At 37.5% G+C, this 17,170-nt stretch overlaps 1 protein-coding gene across 5 annotated transcripts in view; it reads left to right on the forward strand.

The window, feature by feature from the left end:
• Positions 1 to 17,170, forward strand: part of CTDP1 (CTD phosphatase subunit 1) — a 114,445-nt gene that overhangs the window by 76,434 nt on the left and 20,841 nt on the right. The window lies entirely within an intron of this gene.

Genomic DNA, 17,170 nt, shown 5'->3' on the forward strand with positions numbered 1-17,170 from the left:
ACTTGGTAAAACAAGCGTATATTTTAAATATGCTAAGAAATGGTTCTCAATCTGCAGCCTCTTAGTAGTTTTTAAGCCTAACAGTAGAGACCAATATGAGATTAAGATTATAGCAGTTTTAATGCAGAATTTCTGAGATCATCATCCTGTATCACAAAGGGCTGAAAGTCCAGACATGATCCAAATGTGCCTTTTAGTTTCTTTCTAGTCTCACAACTGGACTCAGTTTTAAGTCATAAGAATTTAAGCTTTAATAGTTTTTCCCTTAATGAAGGATAACATAAGTAGTAGAACTTAAGGAGGAGGAGATTTTGATTGTGGTAGCAAGGTTGCTCTGTCAGGTTTATTGCAGAAAGAGCTACATAGGAAGCTTTCACAGGCCTTTCGGTTTATTGCGGGTATTCCTGGTAATTGAGCATCTTCAGAAAAATGTTAGTCTAAAAGGTAAAATAATTTAATCTGCCACAAATTGCTAAAAGAAAAATTTCTTCCTAAATGAAGTTTGGATTACAAAAAGCAAGGCAGTAATTAATGTTTTTAGAATACCATTTGAAGCAGCAAGGCATAGCGGTGGGATGTCACGGTTAATTCATCCTAGTGCTATGATGTTTTGTTGCACAGAAAATGCACCAAATTCTGAAAAACAAAAGGCAGAAAGAACCATATTAAAGGATATTGCTTTGGATTATTGCTAAATATCACTCCCCATGTATGATTTGCAAAGATAGAGCAAGTACATTTGTAATGAACTTTTGCTCTATATAAGAAAGTTCCTAAGTAAGCTTGGCAATACTTCTGTACTCAGAAGCCATGTAGAGGTAGTAGTGTTGTTGCTAGAACAAAGCCTTTGAGTGGCTTCTTAAGTAGCTTTTCTATTTTTAACCTTTCTACCTCTTAAGAGTTTCCCTGTCAATTTGGTAAATTGCATCCAGGATTGAACTTGAATAGAGTACTGGAAAACATACTTACAAAGTGCTGGTTCAGGTGCTGAACCAGTGTCTTTTAGGCAGAGAAAAGCTCTTTAACAGAAAGGAGCCTCTGCCCACGATCTTAATGAGTTTGTGGTCAGTTAGTGTTGTATGTGCTAAAGAGATACTGTACCAGAGGGGTAATGTAAGACCAGTGTTAGACAGCGGGATTAAAATCTTTAGGAGCTTAGTCCACGTCAACAAAAAAACTAGGTACTGTTTCTGGGGACCACATTTCTAAAAGGTAGGTGCTACACAAGCATACATGGCCCATCAAGATCTGAGGTTTCTGTTCTGAAAGTTGGAGTCTTTGGGGTGTTAGCATAATGAAGCTGAAATTGTATTTAATAATTTTCAATTATTTCTGCTTTGTCATATAGCCTAATGTCACGAGTTGTCTGTTAACATGAACACCATGATCTCTTGCCACATTAAGAAAACAGAGGCTTTGTACTCCAAAGACCAGTCCCAACTATTCATTATGTAAATCCACTCTGGACCAGCTGTTTAGATCATTATTTCGCAACTTGTTATGGTCACCCTGATGTCCATATTTTAGTTATGAGAGTTTCCAGAAAGCAAAAGATGAAGAAGAGAAGGGGAGTCAAAATATGATCTAGTACTCTCATGTTCTGGCTCAGCTCATTCCTGGCAGAGTTAAGGCCTGCAGAGACTGTGGGTTTCTGGTAAGCAATTACACCTTTCCAGTAGTTACTGACACCAGAATCATAGCACTTATAAGACAGAAATCTAGCACTTCTGTTGAGTGTTAGTCTTCGTTGTTAAATCTACAGAATACCTTGATCATTTCTCTGATTGGTGCCACTTCTAAAATTCTCATGGGTGAATAAAAAAAAAAAAATCTTTACGAAATCAGTTACTTTTTGAGAGAGGGAGGCGGAAATGCAACATCTTTCCTACATCCATTTTCTTTGACTTTTGGTAGGTACCAGTTAGGTTGCAATTCGACAGCCTAAAGTTGTTTTAAAATCCTGGCTTCTTATGCAACTTAATAAAATGCTTGCCTTTATCTCACAAATGTCATGTTAAAAGGGTATTGCATAGACCAAACAATGAATATGAGTTTCATACGGTGTAAAAAGTTGAAATACAAATTACTAGATTTTTAAAAAGTATAGTTGTTTAGAACATTCATATTGAACCAGCCTCTTGTGATTGTGAACTGCATAACAATAAAATACATTTGGAGCTTTTATTTAGAAAATCTAAAGGAGGTAAACTAATTTTTTATTCTTAAATAGTCTTGTTCTTTGTGTAGATAAGTATTTTTCTGAGCTGCTTCTTGTATATGTATTTTAAATAAAAGAATTGCTGTTAGAGCTCTGATCTAGCCTTTGTTGAAGCAAACAAGAGCCAAACTTCAGCAGAAGCTGGACTTAAGCCCCCTTACAGTTCTACTGAAATTTTCTACTTGGAATGAAATTCCGCTTAATGCAGAATGCCACACATGAAATTTATTGCTGTCAGTTGCAAATAAGGAGTTATAAACCATGAAAGTTCACGAGTGTTTTTAAAATAAATGTTAGTAGTGATTAGTGGTACATAACATGAAAAAGCTTTTGAGACTAGCACAGATAGAATTTGTTCTTAAAACTGAATGTTTAGTTTCCAGTATTAATATATACATAGCAACAATAGGTGTCTAATTAGTTGAGATATTTTAAGCTTTAAATGGTCCGTGCACAGTTTGCTTTATTTTTCAAGTGTATTTTGATTTCATTCTGTCTCCACAGAAACTTGAGTGACAGCAAGCATATTTGCAGTTCTTGTCTTTCCCCTTGCTTTAAACTTGCATATTGTGAAGTAGTCACCCTAATAACATGTAATATACAAATATATTCCATGTTAGTGTGCTTTAATACTGGTCTTTGTAGGAAGAGGAAAAACAAGGTGAAAAGCTGTGACAGTCTCAAAATATTATATTTGGTAGAAGGATGGACAGACGTATGAAACAAATAATGCTGTTGATAAAATAATCTGAGCAAGATGTCAAAAGGCTGGCTTTTAGCCTCTTTCAGTTTGTAGATCCCAGAAACTTCTAGTGGAGATGTGAAGCCCTATATAGCAAGTGTATGTGTGCTATGTGTCTATTGACTTGCCTATTTTCTGATGCAGAGCAGACTTTGAAAATAGTTGATGAAATACTTCACTTGTATTACTGAATCTAGGACATAGGGTGCACTTTAATTTAATAAATTTATTAATAAATAAATTTAATAAATTGGAATGTTAAAGGAATTGGGGCAACAAAACAGGAATTTGATATGTGCAGTCTCTATCGCTATTTTCCGGTGGTGTGGCATGTAGAAGTGGTGTGTGGTTTTCTGTAATACACCTAAAATTTATCTTAAGATATTGGAAGTGTTTAGTGGTGAGTGGGAGTTAGCAGAAAAAAAAAAAAAAATCACACAGAATCACAGAATGTCAGGGATTGGAAGGGACCTTGAAAGATCATCTAGTCCAATCCCCCTGCTGGAGCAGGAACACCTAGATGAGATTACACAGGAAGGTGTCCAGGCAGGTCTTGAATGCCCCCAGAGTAGGAGACTCCACAACCTCCCTGGGCAGCCTGTTCCAGTGTTCTGTTACCCTCACTGAGAAGTTTCTTCTCAAAATTAAGTGGAATCTTTTGTGTTCCAGTTTGTACCCATTACCCCTTGTCCTATCATTGGTTGTCACCGAGAAGAGCCTGGCTCCATTCTCATGACGCTCAGCCTTTATACATCTGTAAACATTAATGAGGTCACCTCTCAGTCTCCAAGCTAAGGAGACTCAGCTCCCTCAGCCTTTCCTCATAAGGGAGGTGCTCCACTCCCTTAATCATCTTGGTTGCCCTACGCTGGACCCTCTCCAGCAGTTCCCTGTCCTTCTTGAACTGAGGAGCCCAGAACTGGACACAGTATTCCAGATGTGGTCTCACCAGGGCAGAGTAGAGGAAGGAGGACCTCTCTCGATCTACTAACCACTCCCCTTGTAATACACCCCAGGATGCCATTGGCCTTCCTGGCCACAAGGGCACAGTGCTGGCTCATGGTCATCCTGCTGTCCACCAGGACCCCCGGGTCCCTTTCCCCTACGCTGCTCTCTAATAGGTCACATAATACTTTCTGAGTAGTCATGTTCATGTGAGATTGTGAACTTGTAGTCCAGATGAACCATTCCATATGTTCATATGTTCTAGTGCAGGCTTTGCAGTCAGATTCTAAGTCCTGAGGGAAAGAGTATGATGGTAACCTTCAGATTTTTGAAAGATAACTTGTATTACAAACACCCTGGTATCCAGTGCCTCTTTATGGGCCTCAGTTGTGCCTGAGGAATTACTGTCCAAGCAGAGAGCACTTTAAACAATGGGAAATGAGCCCAGCAGTGACACTGAAATAAAAAAATTGTGCAGTTCATTTACCTATGCTGTAGTATTAGTTTTCATAGAATCTATGTTGTAGTTTTTAATAACTTTCAAGTAGGAAACCGAACTGTGTGTTATAGCAGTATTCTGTTTTCTGTTAATGTCACTATGTGATATGGAGAGTCTTCCTCAGAGGTCTCCAGTTCCTAATAAGCTTAAGGGCTTGTTTTACTGTTGGAAGTTCTAGAGAAGTAAAGGAGAGGCAGCTGCTCCTTTGCGGGAGAGCTGGGTGCTGGGACTTTAGTGAACTACCACGGCTTGCACGTTGGGCCTCCCTGAAGCACAGGGCCTGGGAGGCAGCTTTCTGGGTGTACAGCTCTCTGCTGCCAAAGCACAGTTCACACCATGTCCATGGGCTTTTGCAGCTTGGTGTTTGATAAAGGGCAGTTTTCTAGTGTGGGGAGGTGGGTTGGTTTTTTTTGTTCTGTTTTATGCACAGGTTGACCACCAACATGAGACCTTCCCCTGTGGGTGAGTGGGAATGAAAGAAGAAGGTTGCAAACATGAAGCAGATTGATGCAGTGCTGCAATGAAGTGTTTGGATGGATTATTTTAGTCAAGAGAGGTTACAGCTAAAATGTATGGTGGTTATTTGAAGTATGCTCATAAACCAAATTTCTGTCTGTATCTGTTGTTAAGCAGTTAACTTCGTTTAGGCTTCATGTACATCAGATGGGTTTGATCATGTATTCACTGAAAATTTGTATAGATATTTCATTGGATTTTCATATGTTTTGTTCAGGTTCCAAGTGCACTCTGGTTGTTGTTTTTTTTTAATAAACTTCTCTCTGAGTGCTCTCAATTCACAGTGCCAAGGCGAGTGCTTTGCCAGTTTTGGTAATTTCATCTTGTGTAAGTCTGATGTAAGGGCTAAAGGTTGCTTTTCTGAGAATTTCTTTCCTTTGGAATGGAAATTTCAACACTTGTATTAAGACATGTTTTTCATCTTAAGAGGGATGTGTTCCTCTCTGAATAACTAGTGAGAATAAATCTGATAACTAGAAGTGATATCTATTAGCAACAAAAATTTGCTTGCAGGATTTAAACTTCCTTTATAGAAGTATAGCTCCATGAAGTATTTTTTTTTTAGCTACATTTCTTGCTGATAATGTCTGCATCAGTCCTGAGTAGATGATATTTTTGACTGATTGAAAAATGATAATTTTTGAAACAAATGGGTAAATTATAAAAATATATATTAAATGGTACTTTGTGCTTGGACTTCAGCTTATTTTCAAAACATCTGAAATGCCTTTTGCTTTTCTACATTCGGATTGTGGGTTTCTAGTGCGTATTTTTTACTAAAGTCAAGAAAGAAGCATTAAGTAACTTTGCTATAGAGTGGTATTAATCTGAAGTCTTTCAGGGAGCCTCCAGTCTTTGAAACTCTTACATAGAATAAATCTCTGAACTCTGGTTGAACTAAAGCAAATTACTTTATTCATTTTTGGCTGTCCTATCAGAACGACTCTGCATACTAAAGCTGTCCTTTGAGTTCTTTCAGAAACAGGTTTTGTCAATCTGTCTATTTTTTGTTGTCATAACAGATGACAACAGTGGTTTAATCTGAAGAACAGATGTGTTATGTGATTCATGATATCAGGTAAAACTTCAGCTACCTGTAGAAGGGACTTGCTAGTTCATAATCAAGGAAAGCTGAGCTCAGAATCTCAGAAATCCCCTAGTTATCTTTTCTGTACCCATTTACTAGGTTTTTTTAAAGGAACAGTAATAATTCATGTACTACCTTAAAAACATGTTTGATTCTAAGTGTTTTCTTTCAAATATGATAGCACTTCCTTTCAACAGCCACTCTGCTAGAAGGCAGAAATTGTAGTTTTTCTTACTGCCAGAAAGGTCTACTGCAAACTCCTGTGCAAAAGTCTGTTGATGACACCTTTCATTCCAGTTGAATCAGGATATTCACTGTTGCTATAACTTTCTTCTGGTTCCCAGTCTTGAGACACTCAGCTTTGAGAATCTTGGGACCTAAGCTTCTAACAGCTCATTATTTCCCAGGCTGTCAGCCTTGCATTTGGTATTCATCATTATCTGAATTTTTTTCAAGAACAATTTCAGAGGCAATCTATTCAAAACATAGCAAGAAACTAGCTGGTCAAAGTCTTGTTGAAGTACTTCTAATAACCAACAGCATATCTCAAATATGGCTGACAAAATAATTGTAGAAATTCAAACATTTTGCCAAAGAATGATGGTCCTCTTGTTTTCTTATCCAAGCAACTCATTGCATTCTTTCATGAGTAAAGTCTTAGTGTTATCACACTGTATAGCCTTCCAGAATTCCTTTCTATGTGATGCAAGTATACTGTTGATTTCATCTTTACAGTATAGAAAAGCTAAAGATCCAAATTTAGAAATATTGGTGGTTTAGAGTCATCCTTTTCTGCCTCCTGGATCACTTGTTGCGCCAGCATAGCTCACATAGCTCACTTGTCAAGCTGTCTGTCTGGTAAAGAGGCTCTCTGTAAGGTGACTCTATACCAAGGGTGTCAAGCTCATTTTCACCAGGGGCCACATCAGCCTCACAGTTGCCTTCAAAGGACCAAATGTAATTTTAGGACTGTGTAGATGGAGCAGTAGTTACATTTATACAGTCCTAAAATTACGTTTGGCCCTTTGAAGGCAACTGCAGGACTCCTGTGGCCCCTGGTGAGAATGAGTTTGGCACACCTGCTCTGGACAGAACACATTATATGAAGTTTATTTTAAGAATGAAATCTCATTAGCTCCTTTCCCTTGCAGTAGATTTTATTTAAAGGGACACTCAGTGATGGCTAACTGCAAAATGAAGAGGATCAATATTTCTGTATTGGGTCAACACTTGGATATTTAAGAAAATATTATGCTTGATTCTGGAGTATGCTTGATCCTAAAGTAAAAAATTGCTTGCCATTGTAGACAATTGGAAAAATTTGTTCATCTGGAGAAAAACTTGACTTTGCTCTCATTGATACATCTTTTCTTGAGTAATTGCTTCAGACATTTAATCTGACTCTGTGTGATCTGTGGTTGTTCTGAACTACTTAAGTTTCTGAAGCAGTAAAGTTTAATCGTGCATAATGCTGAGGTCCTTTTGTAAGTCTCCAGATTTCCCTCTATGAGAACTGGAGGTAATTATTGGAATTGGCTAGAACTGGACTATCAACCCGTTTATAGAACTGCACTGTGGTTCTGGCTGTGGGCCTGCCATGTCAACGGCTGAGGAGTTACAGAGGAAAGCATCTAATCTTAAAGACTGCATTCCCTCAAAACTTATGTCTAGCTTTGTATTGCAGAAGCAGCATTTCAGTTAAGTGTTGGTGAATTAGGTTGAATCTTGCAGCTTGTTTGGGTGGCTTAAGATCTCTGCATGGAATACAGATTGCTGGAAAACTTCAGAAAGCAAATACAGCACATTTATTGATATGGGCAATGAGATAATGAATCTACAAACAAAGTATGGTAGGAGCAGCAGCAAATTGTTGTTCCTGGATGTAATTTGGTAAATAAACGTACTCCCTTCTAGAGAGATCCAGTAGGTTTCCTCTCTAAAGGAGGAAACTTACTCAGCCTTTGAAGACAAAAGATAATGATTGAGTAGGGGAAAAAACAGACTAAACTGTACAATATTAAAGATACCTGATGGGCAACCGCCTCCTCTCCCAGTTGTGGGAAAAACTGATTTGCTTTAAGAATTTGCAGTGATAAGGTGGCATTTGTCAGCTTGAAGGTACTTCCCTGGGAATTCCTGTTCTTAAGGTGGAGCAAGTAAAGGAAGCTTGAAATAGATGATGTGATGGCTCCAATTTTGTAGATTATTATGCTTCTGAAGTTTTGAGTTGTTGTGAAAAGTCTGAGTTTGTTTCACCAAGAACAGCCAAAATTTGTTTCTGTAATTATTACCATGATTAGTCTAATTTTTTATAAATTCAGTCTAATTTAACATTCTTAATTCAATATCTGGGGGAAGAAAACATACTTCACATAATAAGAGAATGCAATTAATATTTATTTTGTAAAACACAAAATTCTAATTAAATTTTTTGCAATGTTACAAGTAGTTTTTCTTTGGGTTTAAAACTTAAGTGATATGGGTAATACAACACCTGAACTAGCTAGTGTTTCAGGTCTGTACAGTACTTTTGTGAAGAGATTAGGTGGCTATTCAAGAGGGGTATTTTGAAGCATTAAGAAACTTCCAACTTTCTTTTTCACAGAAGTGTTGATTGAATTCCGTTTCCCAAGTGGAAATTGTTGTTGTTGTTTCCTGATGGTACAGGTTTTTTTGTGGTATAACGGTAGTTCTCGCAGTTACAACAAGCTAAGAGTATGTTTAAATGACTGAATTCGCTTGCATTTGTAACAGCTTGGAAGTAATCAGACTCTTTGTATGTAACACACATAAGCAATTCAAAAATTACTGCAGCTTCAGTTAGTTCAGTCTTTTCCCAGAAGCAATGGTGAAGCACTCCAGACTGAGATCCATGATCAGCTTTTAAAGGCAGGCGCTCCTGTTGGCAGCACATCTTGCTGTTTTCACAAGAGTCGGCTGTTCTTCAGAATTTCAATGTCACTTTTCTTTGGAAGTGATTTTGATGAAGAGCCGTAGGAAGCAAGAGGGCTCCAGGCATGCAAAGCGTAATTTGCTTCTGTGCTTAACTATTATTATTGAATGAATGTCCACTGTAAACGCTAAACATTAGTTTCCATTTAGGAATGTTTTTACTTGAAAGCTTTTTTGTGATGCGAAATTTCTACACGACAAAATCAATATTGGGGCAGCAACAGCTTTTTGAAGACATTTTAGGTTGTGCTTTTTTTTTTTCCCTTCAAGTGTGATTTTTCATTCTTCAAGGGGGATATGGAGGGGGAGTTTGGATTTTTTTCCTCTTTTTTTTTTTTTTTTTTTTTTTTTTTTTAATATGTTTCTAGTCCCAAATGCTCTACCCTCTGTACTATGTTGAAGCAACAAATCATTTTCACTGATTACCAGCTAGGTAATTGTAAATCCTGGTTCCAAGGAGCTGAATAAATGGAAACAAACAAACAAAACAAAGCAGAAAAGGCATTGATAGATCCTTAAATTAAACAATAGAATCAAAAACACACAAGAAATGAGTGTTTGATTATCGATACTACGGGTTTTTTCTTAGCACACAATTCTTTTTTACTTGAAATACATTTTTCTCATAAAGAGGACTTGATAATGCCATATCTATACTATGTCTATCCCCCTCTTCACCCCACTTATTCACACTGTTTGACTAATATGTCAGAATCTGAATATATTCACAGAATATTCCTAATTACTTTTATTTAGGGTTGCAATTAAATACTTATGGATATAACACTAACTGCTGACGTACACACAGTTGCCTTGTAAAAACGTATTCTAGTGGTGTAAGGAGGTAGGTGGCGGAGAGTTACTGTATAATTATTAAACTGGAGCCTGATAAAGATTTCTTTTCATGTGGAGCAATCTAAAATACTTACCGAACCCTAACTTTTTGCTGTTGTACCATCTAGAAACCACATTGCGTAGTGCCTACGAGCCTGTTACATTCCAAGTTGTTCTGGACTTATTTAGCTTAAAAGGTAAAAAGCTAACTGGGCAGAATGGAGGCTTTGGCAGGTGATAAGTTGTTGTGATAGGAGTTTGTCTTTGCAGAAATGGTCTTTAATAGGCGGCATCAGTAGCATTAAGTTGCCTGACACTTCGTTCTTGCGTGACTCCATTTTCCTGGCTTGTAGCTTTGCCAGACAATCTGCTAGAGCTAAAATACTGCTCTGTCCTTCATACTTCGTTGCTTTTGGAAAAATCAAGTAAAAAAGATTCAGCCATTTAAGCTGGGGGAGAAAGTTTAAAAAACAAACAAAACCCACTAGTTTTCCAGTACCAAAAAAACAGTTTGTGGCTTGGTAACCTTTGATTTTGGAGTGCTGGATGTCAGGTGACCAGTTACATATGTACTGAAGATGTGCTTTGTTCCGTGCCTTTTGAAAATTGTCCAAATATGATTAAGTTCTAGGTATATGTGTTTCTCCCACAGTTTGTTAGGCACATGTTAGACCACCCTTCTTCATATCTTGTATGGTTACAAAAGTATTTTATACCAAATGTTTCCTACTGGAGATACTAAAAGTACTATAAGCCAGAATACTTGGGATTCTAAAGGTAAAGAAATATTCTAAAAAACAGGAGTTCTTCAGCTGTAGTCTTTGATTAGGTTAGGATCTGATTATTGTCTGCCTTCAGAGGTTCATTAGGGCTGCTTTGGGCAACTGAAGTGCATCTTGTCAACATTTAACCATGTTCTTTAGGTAGTAAGAACTTCTTTTGATAGTTGATACTTTCGTATCGTCTCTCTTTCTCTCTCTCTCTCTCACACACACACACACATATACATATATATTCCTGGTAAAATTAACCTCTCCTTTATGCGCATCTGAATGAGTCATTCTATCCACAACACTCCTTGGAGAAAAATAGGTATACTTTGAATGCCTATACCTAGTAAGTTAAATCTTACCCTTTGCTACTTCTTCTTGTCTCTTTTAAAAAACAAATGTATTTTTAAGAGCAAACTGTGCAAAGGATAGCTATACTTGAAAAATGGAGTTATATGCTGTGCATTGTTTCATTTGAGTAGCTTTTTTCATGAAAAGTAGATGTGATTGAAGTGAAAAACTATCCAAGCTCTTAAGTGATTCCTTCCCTATAGCAATCTTTATGATAAAGCTTCAGTATACACTGGTGAGTTATTCTGTGTCTTTACTCATTGATGTGTGGAGCTTTAACTAAAATTTGAAAATTTGGTGGATTTTTAAGCAGAAAAGTTCAACAGTATTAGAATATAATTGCAGATCTCCAGAGAACTGACTGACAAACTCAGCTGTTATAACACCATATTGGAAACATTTTATGGTTATCAGTGGACAATTAAACGCAGAAGGAGGAAGCAAGAGAGCTGGAAATATTATTATCAAAATTGCATCTACTTGCCAGCAGGCTTCTGTTTATCACCCCACTTACCTTTAAACTAGATTTTTTTTTTTCCCCTCTTTTTAAAGATGCCACTCACATCATTTGCCTGTAAATATGCTCCTAAAAGTCATTCTTATGCTATGACGTCACAAATAATATGAATAACGGATTGTGCTTCCTTTGCAAGAAGTAACATTGCAGTTTGGTAAGCCAGTCTTTCTTTTAAAGGGCTATTTGAAGACTTCTACAGCAGAGAAAATAACTATTCAAATACCATACAAGTCTGTAAATTTGCATGCGTATTTTCACCTCTAAAAATTTGCCTCTAAAATATTGTTTTGATGATACGAAGGGTTACATTGTACCTGTGTAAAACAGAGAAAAGCAGTCATCTTAAACAACTGGCTGAAAGAAGTTAATGTTTACGTTTTGCCATGTGTTGCTCAGTAGACTTGAATCATTGTGGAAGCAAACCTGTATGCCTCTTAACAAGTGAGGAATAATTTCCACTGTATTTATGTTCTTTAAAATTTTTTGTTTTATTTGTCATTTGTCTGTGTCTAACAGTGCGAGTGCTGTAATAGCGCGACCAGAAAGATGGGGAGTTCTGTCTCCTCATTGCTGAGGTTAAGCATCATTGCTTATTCTTGTAAAATGCTCAGTTATTCTGTAATTAATTTAAAGCTTTTACAGAATATTGTTTTTAAGCTGTTTTTATCAGAGAAACAGCTTGCTTTTTTTCTTTTGATAATAAGAACAAAATGGAAGATCCAGCATAACTTCTGCCCCAAGGAGCTGTCAGCGGCAGGCAGTGTCTGCACCTGCCTGTGTCCTCAGTGGGGAAGGGCTGGCACTGAGGTTTTTCCCCACCGTGCAAGATCATTTTGTTAGAGCAGAACTACTGTTCTTGTCTGCAGCAACCAGAAATTAGTTTTGTTTATTACTCGTGCCTTGGGAAAACAAGTTACTATGCTGACCACTTGCTGCTTTTCAGTTTCCTTATATCAGAAAATTAACAGTTATCTTGTGTTCAAGAGAACTGGGCAAGTCACTTAGTCAAGTGAGGGGAACAGAGTGCTTCCTATGGAGAGGGACTGTAGAAATCGTTTTGCCATTTTGGCACAATATTCTGATGTTTTTCCACTGAGAAGACATTTACCTTCTAAAAAAGCTACCAAACAGATTTCATCTGGAACTTTTTGCTCTCCAACAAGGTTTTTCAGGCTCAGTGAGGAGGGTTAACAAGATGAAAGACCTCACTGTCTCCTTAGCTCCCTGTGCTGTCCCTCCAGTCTCCTCAGACAGTATTTGGCCCTTGGCTATTTTTAGAGTACTGCTCACTTCTTTCTAAAGCCTGCTTTTGTTCTGGAGGTTTTTTTCGTATCTGGTCAGAAATACTGCTTTCTTCCAAAGGAGTACGTGGAACATAGAGGTTGGGTAAGAGTCAGTGAGGGATTGATTCTCTCTTTAGGTCTACATTTCAGGTGATTTAAGGTGCTAAATATGTATTTCTGTACCTGGTTTATAGACACACACATCCTTCCATGAGACCTTTGAAGGACCTTATGGCTTTACATTCATGTTATTTTCCTATTTGAAAAATATGTATGCTGAGAAATTCAGAAGTTTTCTGAATTTAGCTAAAATAGATGCATAGAGAAATTATTTTGAAAATAGTATTTTGTTAAAGGTTTATGTTAATGCTACATGCTGTTTCAAAGCTGCTTTGCTGATTGAGTTGTCTTTAATTAAGACAAATATTTTTTTACTTTAGATCATGTAGCACTTTTATACACAATATCTGAAATAATGCTATTTGCAAAATAGCAACAATATTCTACTCGTTTGTGCCTGAATTATGTCTTTTAGCCAACTTCTTCGCTTGTCTTTGTGGGATGTACAGGAGGAGCTGTAATGCTTCACAGATTGCTTTTCACGGGGGATTCAAAATTCCATTGCTGTGAAAGCATTATACCAAATTTGCTCTGCTTTGTTCTGTATAATCTTCTTTAAAAGTTTTTACTAACAAAAATGTCTCTATAGGTCTTTCTGTGCCAAAAATTTGATTTTTTTTCAAGTTTTTTTTTTCAATATTAAATTAAATTAGGTCTTCAATCTGCCCTGTAAAACTAGTGGGTGTTCTTTCTTCCTTCCTGAAACCTATGAGGTGGAGCTGTGGTATCTTATGCCTGGGGGACTAACTTTAAATCATATGGAAGTGCTGGGTTGAAAAATGGGCGTGTTAGTTTTATTGGGGTTTTGTGATTTTAGTGTGCCAGTAGCAGATGAAGGCTCATAGGAGTGGGTTTTCTATACCCTTGTAAACCCACAAGTGGATGGAAAGATGCTGGAAGTTATTGGTGGCCTAAGGAACATGAATGTATGGTACTATTTCCAATATGATTTTTTATTTGATAGTATAAAAAAAAAAGGCATGCCTGACTGAATTGGCTTTTAAAGGAATGTTACTTTTCCATTTAAAACAGAAAGGGGAAAAAACACAACTAAAATAATTAATATCCACAAATGAAAAGGTATCTGGGGGATCTGCCACGGAAGAGGACAATAGTGTTAGAAAGGCACTGAGCACTTCCTTTTAGGAAGACAGAATAAAGTGCTCCAATACAAGTGAAAACCTCAAAATTATCATCTCGGTGAAAAATATTTTTCCTCTTCATTTGCTATTATATGCTATCTGATTGAAGGAACTGTTCCCCAGGGGGATTTTTGAGATATAAGCTATACCAATTTGCTTGGGTTTTTAAAGAGAGGTTATCTTTCTATTAATATCTTAAACCTCCGGAGCTGGTCTGTGTGTCCTTTGCTTTTAGCTTTTGTGTTTAGTTTTCTGCTGTTGCAGTGGTAAAGATGTTTTTTATTCCATTCCTAACCAGAAGGAATTAAGCTTTGTGTCATGTGGACAAGTCTCAAAACTCATAAATCAGAAAGCATAGTTTGAGCTACTCTAGCTGTTCAGGAAACAAAAATAACAGAAGCATAAAATAAATGGATGCATGTTTTCTTTCAAATTTCTGCAGAAATAAATAGTATAAGACACTATAGCATGTAGTGGTAAATGTTTGAAAGAAATTGTGAGAAATTAAGAAGCCTTCTCTATGTATGTAGTAGGATGTAGTATCTCAGCTCTAAGCAGAGAAGCAATGGTGGCCATGAGTGTGTGTTCTGGTACTTAAAGGTTGTGTCTACATTAGTGTTTGAGCCCAGGTCAGGATGGTGCCTTTGGAGCAGTGCTTTGGTGTGCCTCCCAGAGGGGTCAGAGTTCAGCCTTTAGGTCAGTCTAAGCTGGGGTTTAACTCCTAGAGTTTCTCTGCTGTGCTCCAGCCACTTAATGTACCTTCAATCCACAGGATGAGCTTAGAGCTTGCCCAGAGTAAAACTCTGTTTCTGTCTTTAATCAGCTCTACAGGCCATGAGTGTGAATGCCAAACGTACTTTCTCAGTACATACGGTGTCAACCAGGGCAGTAATAAATAAGTCACCTGGAATATATTATTCTGTTTAAACTTTTGTATGCTTTCTGGGTTGGATGCCTTTTTCATCACTTCTGGTTGTCTCATATCTAGACAGGGATCACAATTTTTTATTTCTTTTTGATCATTTAAATGTGGGAACATTGCAGTACACTGCTTTATTTTAAAATTTCAAGTGGTAAATTACTTAAATTATACTGATAAATGGCAAAATAATCTATATAACCAAGTGAATGCATGGCTTAGTTTTTTTTTTATAAAAGCACTCAATTAAGTAGATGAGACATTCATATCTTCAAGCTTGTTAATGAATTTAATGGCCTAAACTTTCAAGCTGTTACTAGAAATATACCTACTACAATTTCAGTTAATTTGCAGATTAAATTACAGTTGTTTGCAGTTGCTGATTAGTCTTGTTGGTACACAGAGTGCATGTGGATGTCAAGAAAACTGTAAGAAAAATACTTGAGAAAATGAATCTAAATATTGAGTAAGGTGAGCACAGAAGTGGTTGCAGTTTGCCTCAGTATTTTTTCAGAGTAGTTTTCTCTGCAATTTTACAGTTGAGTTTGCTTTTATAATATTTTGGATGTAAGAATGGACTGTCATCCAATTACACTGAAAAAATATAATTTATATTAGAAAGTCTTCTCTTGGCCATGTGTATGAATTGTATTTACAGTCTGCAGGAAGACTTAAAGACAAAAAGCTACAATAATGAAAAGACAGTTCTCTGTGAACTAAGTTCCTGTTTTAAGTTGCTGACCTAGGAAAGCAAGCCACCCACCAGAATTTTGTTGTACCCAACAGAAACTAAAATCAGGTTCATGTTGTCTCTACATAGATAGGCTTCTAAGTGGATGACAGCATTGCTCCTTTCATTCAAATAAACATCTTTGTTGTGGTTTAATCTGACAGGCAACTAAACACTGCACACGGCTGTTCACTCACTCCCACCGCAGTGGCGTTGGGTAGAGAATGGGGAAAAAAGGCAAAACTCATGGGTTGATATAAGGACAGTGTTTTCCCTAGTCTTCCATTTGATGTACAAGACTTTATTGTTGTCTTTGACAGCAGCGTCTCATGGTCAGTGCAGCCAAGGCTGCCTTTGGCCTTCAGGCTCTCAAGAAGCTTCTCCTCATCTGTGAGTACGAAATCCAGCAGAGCACCTCTCCTCTTCTGATGTTTTGGTTCGGTGCTGTGCAGTACTGTGGTGGGCTTAGAAGGAGCGCTGGGGCCATACTGTGCAATGAAAGAGCAGCGAACATGGGGTAAATATTTGAGCAACATAACTTAAGAGCTAGGTACATAATCATGGGCACTGAAATGCTGAAGCTGAGCACAAATTCAGGTCTAACCCCTCCAAGCTACACAACTTCCAGCAGGGAAGCCACTTTTGGATAGCTTATGAATCCCCAAGAACTGAGGTGGCTCCATGTGGTACAAGTTAGATGTTTCCAGGAGGATGTTTCTGGTGTGCTATCTCTTTGAAGGGTTTGGATTGTTTTGTTTTCCCTTTTTTCGGCCTCTCTTTTTTTTTTTTCCCCCGCCTGTCTGAGAACATTCTCTGGAGTTGCAGTAGAGAAATCTAGAGTCTTGCAGTACCCCAGCTTTTATCAGTGGACCTAAATTTTCTTTGGTGTCTCTTACCCTATGTTCCCACTACACCTGATGTTACTTGTGTTACCTGAGTTTTTGCTTGTCAAGGATAACCCAGCTTGTCCTATGATACCGGTCTGGTCTTTGTATGTCTTGCTGGAAGGAAGGGGAGGGAAGTGACCCTCAGCACACATAGTCTGGCTGCCCCTGATTTTTACATGTATGAAACTAAGGAGCATTGCGGTCAAGTATGTTCTTTGGAAGGACAGTTATCTGTAAAAATACTTGATCAAAAGCAGCCAGTTATTAAAAGCTGTTCCCAACAAAAATAGCTTTCTCTAGATGCTATTGACATTGCATCAAAGTATGAAAGAAAGGAGGGGAAATGGCATGTTCCTCTCAGTAGAAAAGAGGTCAACAACAGTGACATAAGTGTTTGCAGGACTTGAAAGTTTTCCTTCACTCTACCGATTAAAATTTGTTTGATATTTGCTGTCACCTTCTGCAGTTTTAGCATTGCCAGATTTTTAATACTAAAAACAACCCGTCAGACCTTTACCATCTCCTGTGTTCATTAGGTTTTCCTTCCAGCTCCTTATACAGATTTAACCTTCTTCACTGCTCATGAAGGAAGAAATATGAGCTTTAAGCTGATGCTTTATTTCCAGAAGCTGAGGGCACAAGTATCATTCATACAGTG

This window comes from Columba livia, chromosome 2, assembly GCF_036013475.1.
Source record: "Columba livia isolate bColLiv1 breed racing homer chromosome 2, bColLiv1.pat.W.v2, whole genome shotgun sequence".
Classification (NCBI taxonomy): domain Eukaryota; kingdom Metazoa; phylum Chordata; class Aves; order Columbiformes; family Columbidae; genus Columba; species Columba livia.